The sequence below is a fragment of the Narcine bancroftii genome, chromosome 2 (assembly GCF_036971445.1).
Source record: "Narcine bancroftii isolate sNarBan1 chromosome 2, sNarBan1.hap1, whole genome shotgun sequence".
NCBI classification, from domain to species: domain Eukaryota; kingdom Metazoa; phylum Chordata; class Chondrichthyes; order Torpediniformes; family Narcinidae; genus Narcine; species Narcine bancroftii.
The window spans coordinates 233,062,948-233,078,803 of NC_091470.1; the positions used below are offsets into that span (position 1 = coordinate 233,062,948).

General features: G+C 44.5%; 1 long non-coding RNA gene across 1 annotated transcript; it reads left to right on the forward strand.

Annotated features, from left to right (window-relative positions):
* Positions 1-646: 646 nt before the first annotated feature.
* On the forward strand, positions 647-6,595 carry LOC138752627 (uncharacterized). Its single transcript, XR_011350782.1, has 3 exons — positions 647-776; positions 5,065-5,227; positions 5,938-6,595. It is a non-coding gene; the product is annotated as an uncharacterized lncRNA (long non-coding RNA).
* Positions 6,596-15,856: the final 9,261 nt, after the last annotated feature.

Sequence of the window (15,856 nt, forward strand, 5' to 3'; positions counted from 1 at the left end):
AATTATGTTTTTTACTTATGACTAACATTATTTTTCCATTGTCAAATTCCACACTTACCTTCAGGAGTGGCCGTACACACAGAACAACCTGAGTATGGATATCGCCGCATGTTTAGGCTAAGTATTGTAGGTGCAGTACTTATGTAGGCTGGACGCGGTTCGACGTTGTCAGTGACGCATAACCTACTGGCAATGCGCAGTGTCACTGCGTTGATGTCATCAGTGGCATCGTTCTTCTGCGTCCCAAAAATCTTCTAGAGCAAGATCCCGCATTGCAATGTCACAAGCTGAAAGTGTCATCGCGCACCAGCATTACATCGGATTCATTAGCCCATTGTTGCGGACTGTCTGCAGTCCAGTTTGGACTGTAGGCAGCCTGCAAAAACGTCCAGGGGTGCCGCAAGAAAAATTTTGGAGCAGGAATGAGCACCTCATTTCTGTTCCGATCTTTTTACACAGCCTGCATTCCGGGAATAATTTCCCCAAACACAGCGGCTGAAGTATATTATGTCTATTAAAATTTTTTGTATTATTACATGACAATAAAAGGAATCTTGAATCTTGAACTTTGATATGTCGAGATAATACAACATTTCTGATTTGCTCTGTTGCAGGCTAGTTGCTTGAACTTCAGTGTGGGAAACTTTAACCCAGTCACCTGGCACACCCCTTCCTGGGAAATTATTGGATCAGGTATAACTGGTTTGGCAGCCTGTCTTTCCCCATTCAAATCAGTCCCCACCCAGACCTCTAGGTGTTCCATCTGGAGTAATTGGGTGAGTATTCTTATCAAGTCTTGTTTAACATGCTTGTATCCTGCTGTGATATGTTCTATGGAAGATACAACACCCCTTGGCCCTATTACTTTCTTCCTGTTCTCATCTCAATATTTAAAGTACCTGGATGTCAGATGATTTACATCGTACCAGAGAACGCATTGCCCAAGGCTCTTCAGGAGTCCTTCTTGTCTCTCATCACCCTCTTGAATACTGGTTCCGATACCTGGTTCCCATGAGCCAGTTGCCAGCACCCCGCAGCCTGTGTGGTTCCTTCGACCTCAAGACATCAGCAGCCCACAGCCTGTGTGGGTCCTTTGACCTCACCTAGTCCATGCTGAATTATTTATTCCACCTTGTCCCATCGTCCTGCATTTGAATCACACCCCTCCCATCCATCTAACTATCCAATATTCTCTCATATGTCAAAATTGAACCAGCATTCACCATCCCCGCTGACAAAGTCTTCATCAATCATTAAATCTGTCTAGTCATGGGAACAGTGGAGAGTGTTTGTGCGAGACACAGTGGTTGAAGTGTGGATACGGTGGAGAAGGGAGGTGGACTCTGGGTGCTAACTTAATTCATTGTCTTCATGGTGCTCTCCTAACACTGAAAATGTTTCTGGTGCCTCTGAAGGGGTCCAGCCATTCTTTCATGTTGTGGTCACCATTCAGTGAAGTTTGACTGCCTCGTGAGGGAAAGAGTCAAATAATGCCTTGGACATTGCCTCCTCAAACTGACCAAATGTGAGGAGTTGCATTGTAAGTGGAAAGCGGATGATGGGACACTTAATAGCATCGATGTACAGAGGAATTTGGGGGACCATGTCGGGAGCTCCCTAAAAGTTCTCCCTCTTATGCTCGCCTTGAAAGGAAGCAATCACAGCATCTATGAGAATCCCTGGAGAAGCTGGTTACCCTGCAATATCTATCTCAGAAGCCAACGCCAGGATATCCTTCAAGAGGGTGAACCCTCGCAAGGCATCAGGCCCTGATGGCGTACCTAATTTGTGCCAACAAACTTGCCGGAGTGTTCACGGACATTTTCAATCTTTCACTGCTGCAGTCAGAGGCTCCCACCTGCTTCAAAAGGGCATCAGTCATCCCGGTCAGTGCCCAAGAAAAGCAGAGTGACTATCACCCAGTAGCAGTCACATCTACTGAGATGGGAAGTTGGTCATGGCTAGAATTAACAAGTACTTAAACAAAGATCTGGACCCACTGCAATTCGCCTATCGTCACAATCGCTGGCTCTCCACTCAGCTCTGGATCACCCAGACAACAGCATCACAAACATTAGGCTGCTTCTCATTGACTGAAGCTCAGTTTTCAGCAGTGGTCGGCAAGTTTCAAAGCCTGGGCCTCTGCACGCCCCTCTACAACTGGATCCTTAACTTCCTCATCGGAAGACCACAGTCAATGCTGATTGGTAACAATGCCTCCTCCTCACTCATAATCAACACAGGCGCACCTCAAGGATGTGTGCTTAGCCTGCTGCTCTACTTTCTCTACACCCACGACTTTCCAGTGCTATCTACAAATTTGCTGATGACATCACGGTTGTCAGCCGAATCACACACGGCAATGAAGAAGTGTACATGAGGGAGATAGATCAGCTCATTGAGTGGTGTCACAACAACAACCTTGCATATAACGTCAGCAAAATTAAGGAACTGATAGTGGACTTCAAGAGGGGGATATCAGGAGAACATAAAGCAGTCTTCATCGAGGAATCAGCAGTAGAAAGAGTTTCAAATTCCTGGGCGTCAACATCTCTGAAGATCTGTTCTGGGGCCTCCATGATGATGCAATCATGAAGAAGGCTCACCAGCGGCTATATTTTGGGTGGAATTTGAGGAGATTTGGTTTGTCACCCAAGACTCTTTGCAAATTTGTACAGGTGTACCGTGGAGAGCATTCAGACTGGTTGCATCACTGCCTGGAGGGCCAATGTACAGGACCAGAAAAGACCACAGTGAGTTGTGAACTCAGCCAGCGGCATTCATAGGCATCAGTCTCCACTCCACTGAGGATATCGAAAAGAGGCGGTGTCTCAGGAAAGCAGCCTCAAACCTTAAGGACCCCCACCACCCAGGCCATGCCCTCTTCACACTGCGACCATCAGGGAAAAAGGTGCAGGAGCCTGAAGACGAGCACCCAATGGGACAGAAACAGCTTCTTCCCCTCTGCCATCGGATTTCTGAATGGACGATGAATGACAGGAGATGCTCCACTTGCGCCCACACGTCCTCGCAAACCACCATTTGGGGGCCCAAATGATTCTTCCAACAGGAGCAATACTTCACTTGTTAAACTACAGGGGTTGTCTACTGCATCTGATGCTCCCCTTGTGGTTTCTCCTACATCGGAGAGACTGGACGCAGACTGGGAGATCACTTAGTTGAACACCTTCTCTCTGACACATTAGCGTGGATCTCCCATTCTTTTGCTGAAATGTCCATCCATGCTCTGCCAGACTGAGTCCACCTGCCAATGAGTGAAACACCTCTTCTCCCATCTGGACACCCTCCAGCTGAATAGGATTAACATCGACTTCTCTGGATTCAGTTGAAACCCATCCCCTCATCTTCTTCCCCATCCCCTTTCCTCTATTTCCTCTCTCTCTCTCTCTCTCTCACCTCTCCTCTCATCAGATATGATTTTACCTGAAGGGTTATATTTCAGTTATGTATTAAATATTACAGGATATAAATTTCAACTTGCTTTTGTATATTTAGCATTATCTGTAGCGAAAAAATGTATTGCTAGTACGTGGAAAGATACAAATATGATTGATATTAATAGATGGCATAATGAGATGAAAAATTGTTTAATAATGAAAAAATCACATATGTTTTGCATGATAATTATAGTTTTTTATTAATAAGTGGTTGTTATATTCAGAATATTTACATTTTGATTTACATTGATTATATCTTAATATGTATGCTTAATTTTTCTTTATTCTTTTTTTCTTTTTTTATGGCTCTCCTTAGGAGAGTTGGCTGAAAGAGGGGGGGGTTCTCTTTTTTTTATTCTCTTTTTCTTTTTTTTCTTTCTTTTTTCTTTTATATATATAAAATATATCGTTCATGTTTAAGTTTATTGTTATGCATGTTATTTATTATCTGTATTTTGAACGAATAAATAAAGTTTAAAAAAAAAGATCTAAATGTTTGTTGCTTTGGACACCTCCCCTCCCCCTCCCATTCTTCCCCCTTTCTTTCCCCAGCCTTTAAATCAGGCACCTATCTATTTTCACTCACTCCTTAAGGAAGGGCTCTGGCCCAAAATGTCGGTAATGGATGCTGCGATCGGGACCGGGGTTTGAATCCTGTGCTGTCTGTAAGGTGATTGTACGTTTCTCCCCGTGTCTGCATGGCTTTTCCCTAGGGGCTCCAGTTTCCTCCCACGATTCGAAATATACCTGGTCTTTTGGGTGTAATTGGGCAGCATGGGCTCGTGGGTCAAAAATGCCTGTTACCTTGTTGTTCATCTTTTAAAAAAGCATCTGCTGACTTCTGTGTTTCACCCCAAATCTCATACACTACCTCATTTTCCTCTTCTTTTCCCCTCATTGTTTATTAAATGTAATTTATAGCCATTTTGCATCTGTAATGCTGCCACTAAACAACCATTCCATGACATGAGTTCTGACTGTAATTCCGAAGTAGCACAAGTCAGGCTTTATTGGTTGAGGCATTAAATAAGAAGGTCATGATGCAGCTTCAGTTGGGCCACACTTGCAGTTTTGTGGGCAATTCTGGCCGTCCTATCACAGAAGGGTGTGGAGGCTTTGGACAGGGTACAGAAGGGATTTACCAGAATGCAGCCTGGAACAGAGGTGGCACAAACTTCAGTTGCTTTCTCCAGAGGGGAGACCAGATGGAAGTTCATAAAATGTGAGATGCATAGATAGGGTAGACAGGCAGATTCCTTTTCCCTAATTAAAGAGGTCATGTCCAAAAAGACGTATCTAAGATGGATATTCGCTTAATTTACCTTGATGAAAGCTCTGAGGGCGGATTCAAGGGGCGGACTCCGATCTGCCTGGGGCGGGGAGAAGAGTTAGAGGTGGAGCAAGCTCCACCCCCTCCGTGAAGGCAAAGCCACTGAAAGCGGCTGCGAAGGGGCAAGCTAATGACATCGTCAGACTGTGACCCAGGAGCAGGACTTTTGAAATTTAATACAGCTAATCACATCACGCGGGAGATCTGCCTGTATCCTAAGACTGCTTGAGCAGATCTCCACCAGCACTCTTACCTGCTCTTCCGTTGCCATTTCAGGTGTAGGCTGCTTTCCCTTTTCGGTGTGTATGGATGACATCATGGCGATGAGCAGCGACATCACACCACTCACCTCGTCTCCCTCAGCTCTGGAAGTCGGCTCCCGACGCTGATCAGCGAGAAAGCAACTCTGGACTGCCTTGCAGGCCTTCCCCATAAAAAGGTAAGCTCGGCTTTTTTTCTTTTCTTTGAGCCGCCTTTAAGGCGGTTTTACACCATATAAATGCCTAGCGACTGTCTAGTAAATGCAAAGGGCTGCCAGAAATAGTGGTTGAAACAGATAGCATAGTAGTGTTTCAGAAACTGTTGGATTGGTGTATGAACATGGATGAGATACTATTCATGAGTTGGCAGAGAGATTTAGTTTAATTTGAGATTGTGTTCCATGCAGGTAGGTTTTAGGAGTAAAACACGAAAGTCTATAGACACCACGATTGAAGTAAAAACACAACGCTGGAGAAACTCAGCAGGTTAAACAGCAAAGACAAAGATAATATAACCAACATTTTGGGCTTGAGCCCTTCATCAATTTGTGGACAGAATGTGAGCAGGCGTCTGAATAAAATGGTAAGGGGGAGGGGCAAGGGAGGAGCATGGCTCCACAGGCAAGAGGTAATTCAATAGGTAGATAAGGGAGGGAGGGCAAACAGGGGGAGGGGAGGTGTCTCTGTGGATGGAGAGGGAAGGGAGGGTGGAGAGCTGGAGGAAAGAAGAGAAAAGGATGGGGAAGAGAGGGAGATAGGGGAGTGGGTTAGCAAAAATTGGTGAAGTCGATGTTGATGTTATCTAGCTGGAACATGCCCAGAGAAAATATTAGGTATTAGGGCTTGTTCCTCTTCTATTTTCTATTTTCCATGTTCCTATGTTATGCAGGAGTTGGAAGAATGGAAAAGAAATTCATCCAAATGGAAACTCTGGAGGATCTTTCCCTTATTACTTTGCAGAAAGTCCATAATGTTTGGCAACTGCATTGGGCCATTGGGAGAAGAGAGAAAATTAATGTAAGAAATACTGTTGAGATCTGTTTTGGTGGAGCCATGGGCCTGGATTAACCATTAAGCAAAACAAGCACGTGCCTAGGGCCCCAAGGGAAGGGGGCACAACAGAGATTTATTTTTCCAATGCTGGATTTACCAGGGTGCAGCTGAACTAGGGCCCCACAAAAAATGAAAATAAACCATATACAGGTTATAGTTAATATGGTTGTGGGGTCTGGCTTGGAAGAAAATTTAATTTTTAGTCGATTATTTCACATTCTGCACTTACTGAATGTCAGTTAGTCGATAGAAGGGTTGAGGGGGAACCATTGCTGGGCTGTGCTTAGGGCATCACTTGGCCTGTGGAGCAATGTTAAGGCTGTGCTGCACATCAATTTGCAACCAAGGGTCTCACTTCAATACTACATTCCACAGTGACCATGCTGTTTTACCCCGACCCTGTTCAATCATGTAGGGGCATTGACAAAAGCCATTCTGGGAAGTCTGCTCTTATTTGAATTGAGCCATATGCTGACAGGGTCTAACAGCTCATCCAGTCAGCAATGTTTCCCACGTCGACTGGGAAAAGGAGGAGAAAGAGAGCATTTAGCTCGTGAGACATCCCCTGCATTCAATAAGCTGGATCACAACACCATCTTCTCGTACTACTCTCATATCTCCATATCTTTAGATTTTTCTTTATCCAAACATCTGAGAGAGACAGGTATGGGCAAGAATTTGGATCAAAGAAAAACAAGTAAAATTGTTGGAAGAACTTGCTTAGCATAGCCAAACGCTATTACAGAGCCAACAACCGAGGTTTGAATCCGACGCTATCTGTAAGGAGTGGGTATGTTCTCCCCGTGTCTGCGTGGGTTTTCCCCGATGGCTTTGGTTTCCTCTCAACGTTCCAAATATACCGGGGGTTGTAGGTCAATGGGTCAGACTCGTGGGCTGGCAGGGCCTGTTACTGCGCTGTGCATGAAGATTAAAATGAAAACTCAGATCACACAGCATCTGTGGAGGCATTGGAATGGCAGAAAAGTGAGGACTGCGTCCCTGCTTCAAGGCTGAGAGTGGAAAGGGAAGTAAGATATTATATAGAAGTGAGAGGGAGAGGTGAGTCGGAAGTTGATAGGTGATTAGTAGGAATATAAAAGGGGGTTGTAATTAGGCAGATGGAGCCATGTGAGGGTGGGAAGGGGGGAGGTTCAAGAAAAATGCTGGCAGGTGAGAGGTACAGATGATGGGCAGACAGATCCAGGTGGGGGAGGGGATAGAACAGTTGAAGAAAACCAGGTACATAGACACGTGAGGGAAGAGCAAATGGAGCCAGGTGAGTGAGGGTAATGTCCTGGTAATGAGGGCAGGTGCAAGGATGGAGAAGGTGAGCAAAGAGAGAGTGTGGGAGAGAGAGAGAGAGAGAGAGACATTCAGTGGAAAGTAAGAGTTGGAAAGGGACGCAAAGGGTGTGGACCACCTGGAAAGTGGAACGGACATTCATTGTCCTCACTGACAAAAGACCCAACACCCAACCCCAACCAACCAATTTTCCCCTGCAACCGCTGCAACCGTGTCTGCCTGTCCCGCATCGGACTTGTCAGCCACAAACGAGCCTGCAGCTGACGTGGACATTTACCCCCTCCACAAATCTTCGTCCGCGAAGCCAAGCCAAAGAAAAGAGACCACCAAAGCAGAATATGAGACAATGTTCTCATTTGCTCTGGGCCTTGCTGTAGCAGGTCAGAATAGGAATGGGAAGGGGAGCTCAAGTGACATGAAACTGGAAGATAAGAAGTCTTAGGGACAAGAGCGGAGGTTTCCAATGTAGAGGAGGTCACATCATGAAAATATTGATCTCTGTTCTGAATATAATCCATAACTGAGTCTTCTGGGGTACAGAATTCAAAAGATTGAATATCACCAAATGAATCAAGTTCTCCTTATTTCAACCCAACCTATCTACTCCTTATTTTTAAATTATTAACCTAGATCTGGACTCAGCCAGGGGTAACATCTTATGCAGTTGAGCCCTTTAACGGGTTCCTCTGTTTCAGTGGTGTCATGTCTCCTTCACAAGAACGCCAAAGAAAGGAACAGGGTTAGGCTGCTCTGTCCTCCAGACTGCCCCATTCAATGTGAGTATGGCTGATCTACGTCCCCCTGAACTCCTCTTCTGTGCCAATTACGCATAGCCCAAAATTCCTTGATTTGTCAGATACTTCCACTTCTAAAGAACTGGTCTCCATCACCTCTACTGAGGCAGATAATTCTAGAGATTCGCTACTGTCTGAGAGAGAAATGTCTACATCCCGGCTTTGTATCCAGGTCTCCTTGTTTGCGGCTCCTCTGCTGATAGGCACATCTCAACATCTACCCTGACAATCCTGTAATTTCCCTCCTCATCTGCCATGGAGCAAAGACCCAGACTAGTCTTCCTTGGTAAGACAACCCTCTCATCTCTAGGATCAGCCTGGTGCACCTTCTTTGTATTGCTACTGTACTTGACCATAGGTCAGGAGACCAAAATTGCACAGTGCTCCAAAATGAGTGGCCAATTTACTATCACTTCCTTGCCTCAAAAGTGACAAACTGTTCTTTCACATTGTGTTCATTGACGAATGTTATTTTCTACTAACAAACTGCAACTGTGAAAATCTATCCCTTTATATTTATTATATGCCACATGGAATATTGTGATAATTTAAATTGTAGAGTAGTATACAAAATTATGAGGGGCTTAGACAGAGTAAATGTAGGTTGGCTTTTCCCACTGAGGGTAGGTGAGATATAAATCAGAGATGAAGGGTGGAAGGGGAAAAGTTTAGGGGAACATCTTTTCAATATTTTTGTTAATTTCATTTACCAAATATTATATAAGGGTAAATAGACCTGAGTAGAACATGTAAAAAGAATGACAAATTCGACCCCCTACCTGCTTTCGGCAAACTATCCGGTCCACTATCAGATATTGAAATAAATAAACAATGAGGGCAAGAACCGAAAATTAGTTAAGCTTAAAATTTGGGAAATAATTAAGGAAAGAAACCAATAAAGTTTACATTCATTACAGTAGTGGAACACCTGTTTTGTTTTCTAAAGACAAACAAGCCCTCGTATCAGACAGGGTGGGAGTGTCAGCATCTTTCATGGTTCAAGATACAAGATTCAATTTGTTGTCATAGTAATAAAGCAGTGTCGTGTATTGCATGAAATTCCTCTTTTTCCTGCTGCAAGGCAGACAGATTTGCCACAGGCAGAAATTGTCTTAGCGCCTCTTACAGTCAGACAGAGAGAGAAGCAGCAGAGAGTCATCTCCCCCACCCCGCCCGAGTCACTGAGTGACCATAGATTCACCTCCAGTGCTTCCTCCGTCCCCTGGAGCCACCCAGAGACCAGTCCAAACCATTGGCGACCCAAGCTCCAGATCCGAACCTCCGATGTGATTAGGGACCCTTCGGTGCCCTTGGCACCTCCTTGCACCCTGATTCCGATACCTGGTATCCCTCCAGCCAGGTTGAGCAAGCCTCCAGCAGCCCGCAGCTTCCATGGGTTTCTCACCTCGAGTCGCCAGCATGCCGCCGCAGAGCCCCCTTACTGGTCCACCGCCATGGTCACAGTCTCCTGGGTCATCTCTCCCACTTCTCCTTCTCAGACGGAGGTTGTCCTCCCATCCTCTGGTGCCCTGCTCCAGTCCTCTGCTTCCCCGGTGTCTGCAGCCCCTTGTGGCTGCTGCCAATTAATAGGCGCCGTCATCTTGGGTGCAGTCCTCGAAGTCGCGGGATCGCATATAAAAACCACTGTCGGCTCCCTCAAAGCTCATGTGGAACTGGTGCCAGTTGACTGGGTGGTTGGGCCCAGCGGGAGCGCTGCATCTCCATGCCCCAATGGCAGTACTGCCATTACAGTGGCTCAGGTAGCGCCGCCATCCTCTGCTTCCATTACATTAGTACGGCCCTTCTGGCATTCAGGGAAGGAAAAGCTACTACATGGGATTGTGACTATCGGATCATTGGGCCCAACATATACAACATATGGCAATAAAAGGAGATGGGGGGTGGGGGGAGAAAATGAATATTAAGAACTAAAGAAAATATACGAAATACATTTTCTCAATAATTGAGAAGAGAAGGACATAACCCAGTAGTTGTCAACCTTTTTCTTTCCCCTCACATTCTTTAAGTATTCCCTATGCCATCAGTGCTCTGTGATTAGTAAGGGATTACTTAAAGTGGGATGTGGGTGAAAAGAAAAAGTTTCAAAACCACTGTTTTAATTGTCCCTCTTTGACTCATTATGTGCATGGTTTCATCACTCCAAAGGAAATGGGCCAATGACAATTCTTCTCAAGCAAAATATTTCAGTAACAATTGGGTCTGGAGCAGTGATTCTCAACCTTCCTGGTTGGGCTGGGCCCATACTCACAGAACACCTCAAATAATCCCTTACTAATCACAGAGCACTGATGGCATAGGAATCACTTAAAATGGGTTATGAGTGGAAAGAAAAAGGTTGAGAATTACTGACATAACCAAAACCTATGATACAATGAACCATCCTCAGTTTTACATTTATCGCATTTAGAAGATAAGTTGGGGTAAAATTTAACCAGTCAGGTTTTGGAATAGTGGACACAGAGAGTGGTGGGATTGTGGAATGAGCTGCCAGCTGAAGTGGTGAAGGCCATCTCAGTTTTAACATTGAAGAAACATTTGGGCAAGTACATGGATGGGAGGGGTAGGGAGGGCAGAGCAGTGGGACCAGGCATAATAATAGTTTGGCACATACTAGAAGGGCCTGCTTTCTGGGCTGTAATGCTCTATGGTTCTAACAGCTCTTGGAGTGTCACGTACACTTGTGTGGCAGCAGTAAATAAGAATTTTGGAGCATCAGTACATTTAATAATACATCTGAAAATAAACTCTGATCATCACACTGTATGTCACTCAGCTATTTCCACTGAATAATTTTCAGCCAATTGAACACATTAAACTCCCTCTCTAAGACGTCATAAAGCCTGGGGATGCTGTACATACTGGCATCAACTACCCTTATATGTAATTCCATCTATCCTTGGATGCCTTGGTGATTCAACTGCTCGTGCAGATACTTCCTAAATGTGACCTGCACCACCTCGATGACCTGCACGTCATCTCCAGATTGACCAATGCAACTGACCATCAACTACATCCAGTTCAGCAACAACTGTGAATGGACAATACATTTCCATCTGCATTGTTAGTGACGCACTTCACGGAAGGGCGGAGAAGCGATGGAAGAGTACAACATTGTTCAATTGAGGCTCTGCAATGCTGATCTGCAACGAATCCTCCCACCCTTTGTCTGTTTGCAGTTCAGATATTTACCAATTTTTCCATTCCCAGGATTGACAGTGCCAGCTCTGACCAGACTTGCTGGCACAACATTCCATACCTAAATAAAGCTCTGTATATTCAACCCACAACCTTCGATCTCAGAGTCTAATGTGTCACCAACTGAGCCAAGTTGGCATTTCATGCACACCAGTATCTGTCTCTGCCAAGAATAACCAAAACTGAATAAAATATGTAACTTGCAATGCTTGTGTATTGGTCTTTGGTAAGGAAGGGAATTGCAAAGACATTTATTAAATAAATCAAATGAAAGCATACGACTTCATTTGATTTTCCTTTTCTCACAAATGGGCTAACAATTCTCAAACCATCCCACCTGGAAAATTACACAGTTGCGACATTTCTGGTCAGGTTTTGTCTATAATTTTGAATGAGCCTCAGAATTACAATGATACATTCATGGAGCTGAAGGAGGCCACTCGATCCACTGAATTCATGCCAAAGTCTGCACATTCCTTTTGATGATCCTTGGAGGAAGCTGATAGGGTCTAATGTTATTATACAACATGTGACAGATGTGTTTCATATGGACAATCAGACTTTAAAAATTTCATCTGTTACAAGGACCAAATAATACTGTTAGAACAAATGTGACAATCTGTTCCCATGGTGGTAGATTTGAAAATTCTTCTTTGAAGTCTATACTGACCATGGATGCACCTTCAAGAGAGATGGGTGCCATGTGGTATGACATTGGATGTACCATAGTAATTAGCATCAATCTCTCCTGCTAACTATTTGATTCCTATCACCAGTATCTTTTTTAATGAGATTTGTCCTGTTCTTTTACCTAACTAAGCAATGATACAGAAAGGACAACATTTGAGATGAGTTTGGAATGTTCCTGCTAAGGAACTGGTCTTGCAAGCAATCAGGCGTGAAGAGAAAGAGAACAGGGTTCTTCAGAAGGTACCTCATAGATGAACCAAATACCTGTATGTTGGTGAATTGTAAACATATGAGGGCTCACAGCTATTAGGTCCTTATCTGGAAGGCAGTGGGATATCTAAGGTATGGCAGGTATGGGATGGGTCCTGGGCACCACTTGAAGGGGGGGGGGGCACCACTGAGCAGTTTCTATTAAAGTTAGACAAGCCCTCCTCGGATAGTGAGAAAATAATTGTCTTCAGGTGTATGATCTGTCTGTGAGAAGCACTAGGACGGCCATATTGTTAAACCAGATATAAATTATTAGGTAAAAATTCAGTGCTGGGAGCTGCATGACTACATACCTCTCAGTACCACAGCTCAGTGCCAACTGGTAGTAAGACCCTTCTCCCGCGCAAACTAGGGGGATGGTCTAGAATTTTGTGCAAATTTTAATGTTCTTGTTAAATGTGCCATTTCCTTATTTTGGAGCATTGCGCAAGAAGTCCATACAATGTCTCTTCACGAAGAAGAAATAAATTGCAGCTGAAGAATGGACGAGATGAAAGATGGAGGCAGAGGAAGCCAAGAGGTCGTGCCCTTCTTTGAAAAGCCCAGAACAAGTAGTTCAACACCTTCCACGGAGTCGCCTGCGCCTGTTACAAGTTTTGTTGGAATCCGAAGGTGGATCAAGTAGAAGTGCGTAACAAGCCTAGGAGGAAGTCAAGTCGGATAAATCTGAGTATGACGAGGTTAAGAGCGAGGCTGCCTCAGAGAACGTGGGCACGGCAGGAGGGAAAGGCAATGGTGATGGTGGTAACGGTGAGTTTATTGACGAGATTTTACCTGATAGGATTGCACCTGATGGCACTGAACCTAGTGAATTGGATGGTGTCAAAGAGCTTCGAACTGTCATATCAGCATGACAATGGAGTTCTGAAGTTTAACAAGGATACTGGAAAAGCAATTCTGCCTGACACGTTGAGAACAGAAATGATGAATCTGGGTTCAAAGTTTTTCTAGATCATTAAGGGGCCTTTCCTACCAACAAATAACCCCTCAATGAACAAAATCTGGTTCAAGAGGAAATTTGGAGTTGGTTGTGGTGAGGAAGTGACTCGCTCGTGGCTGATCTATTCCTCTTCTAAAAGGTCTGCATTTTGTATCTGTTGTCTTCTCTATTCCCAGTCAGACCGTCAATCCTCTTTGGAGCAGGAAAGTGGATTCAACCAGTGGAAAACACCTGAAAGCATCAGTGGTCATGAAAATGCCAAGAGTCGTCAGGAGTTCTTCACACAATGGAAAGAAATTTAGCTGGAAACACAAGAATTATTGCCGCAGAATTTCAGTCACAGATTGAGAAGGTAAAGCAGAAGTGGCCTGATACCTTGACAAGAATCCTTCACTGCATAAAATTGCTTGCAACTCAGAACCTGGCTTTGCAAGGACACAGGGAGTTACTTCAGCTAGAAGATGGCTCCAAGTGGGAAATTTCCTTGGATTACTGAATCTACTGGCCATCATTGACCCTGTCATAAAAGAACACCTCATCCATGTGGAAAGTCATCCTGGATCCACATCTATTCTTTCACCAGGTGTCCAGAACGAATTCATCCACATGATGCCATCCATTGTTCGCCAGAGTTGACTGAGAAGCATTGATAAAGCCAAGTGCTATGGTCTCAATTAAACTTGAATCCTGACCAGCCACACCGTGAGCAGATATCAGAAGTAATGAGGTATGTGGAAGTTGATTTTGAGAGGAAAACAACCTTCCTTGGTTTTATCCGGTAAACCAGAAGGATGCTGAGAGCTTGGTTGAAGACATCTTGAAACAGCTAGAAAAGGAAGAAATGGAGCTACAAGATTGTCAGTCACAGTTCTATGGCAACACTGCTGTGATAGTGGGACACAGAAGTGGAGTTCATCAAAGAATAAGTGAGAAAAATCTCCCCCTACACTGCCACTGTGCATCGCCAGCTGGCACTTTGTGTGCCACCGTCACACCCCCCCTTCACCGCACATGCACCAGCTGGCACAATTTAGGACCCCTTTAAAATAAATGCTACAGGCCCCATAATACTTTAATCTGGCACTCGACTTAATTATGAATGATCTGTGTCCAGATTTATTGCTAATATGCTCAAAGGACCTACTTTAATTCAGCCTTTCCACACAAGACCCATTATTTAATTCCAGTAAATCCTGAAATTGACCTATAAAATCTAATCCCATCATAGAATGTGCAAGGTATCCCATTAATGTAGGCCGTTGTGATCCTAGGGGATGCATTAAGGGAAAAAAACCTTTCAGAAGCCTGAAGCTGCTGTGGAAATATGGAAAATAATATTTACACAATATTTAAGCAAACCCGCATATATTTTGATCATCAAATTCATGTCATGCGATTCTTTTCAAATGTAATGGGAAAGTGTGCATATCACATTGCAATCACTTAGCTTTGGAAAGCTAAAGCGGATTTGTCCATTAAATATTTTCACTGTTTCACTCTCACTTTGCACCTTTACACTGCACAAGACACATCTCAGACAAGGAGAATGAAAGCATTCAGACCATATCATCTAACAATCATTTAAACTTGGAAAGCTCATCAAGCTTTAAAGAGCAGGTTAAAGGAGCCAACGATGTTTGCTGGGAAAATCCTGCCAACTTCGGGGTCTGTGCCCAAGATGGCGCCGCCTGTGCTGGGCAGAGACCACCAGGGTTTGCAGACTCTGGGGAGCAGTGGACCAGTGCTAAGCACCAAAAACAGGGATAACACCCCGGTCGAGAAGAAGGAGAAGCAGATGAGATGACCTTACAGGACAGTGACTGCAGCAGCAGACCAGTGTGGGGTCAGCACCTGAGGGACCCACACAAGCTGTGAGCGACTTGCGGTCGGGGGACCCAATCAGGCTGCGGGCTGCTGGAGACTGGCTCATGGGAACCAGGTACCAGAGCCGAGTTTCAAGGGGGAACTGAGGGCAAGAAGGGCTCCCAAAGGGCCACGGGCGCTGAAGGCTCCCTGATCATGTCGGAGGTTTGGACCTGGAGCTCGGGTTGCGATGTATCGAACAGGAGTTTGTGCGGATGTGCGGCAGGTGAATCCACAGACACCCAGCATCTTTGAAGGGGCTCTTTTTTGCTTCTCTTCCTCTCTTACTGTAAGGGGTGTCGGCCAATGCTAACAGCGACTCTTTGCCTTTCAGCAGACAGAAGTTAAAGTATATGCTACATTTTTAATGTATTATTAGGTGACAATAAAAGGAACCTTGAAACTTGAAATAGATTTGTCTAATCTAAAAATTTGCACTGGTGTGTGGTGATTTTACCCTGGAGAAGTGTTTAAAGAGAAGTTGAACATATTACTGTGCACAATTCCTCTTGTACTTCTGACAATTGAGAACAATTTAAAATCGCAGTTATTCAAAACCTTGCAATTAATTTGAAAAGGCAATTTAGGAAGGTCTAACACCCTGTGAATCATTGATGTGAGTCGGTTTATTCTTGAAGGCATAACAAAGCATTCACTTTAGCTGACTGAATTTACGGAGT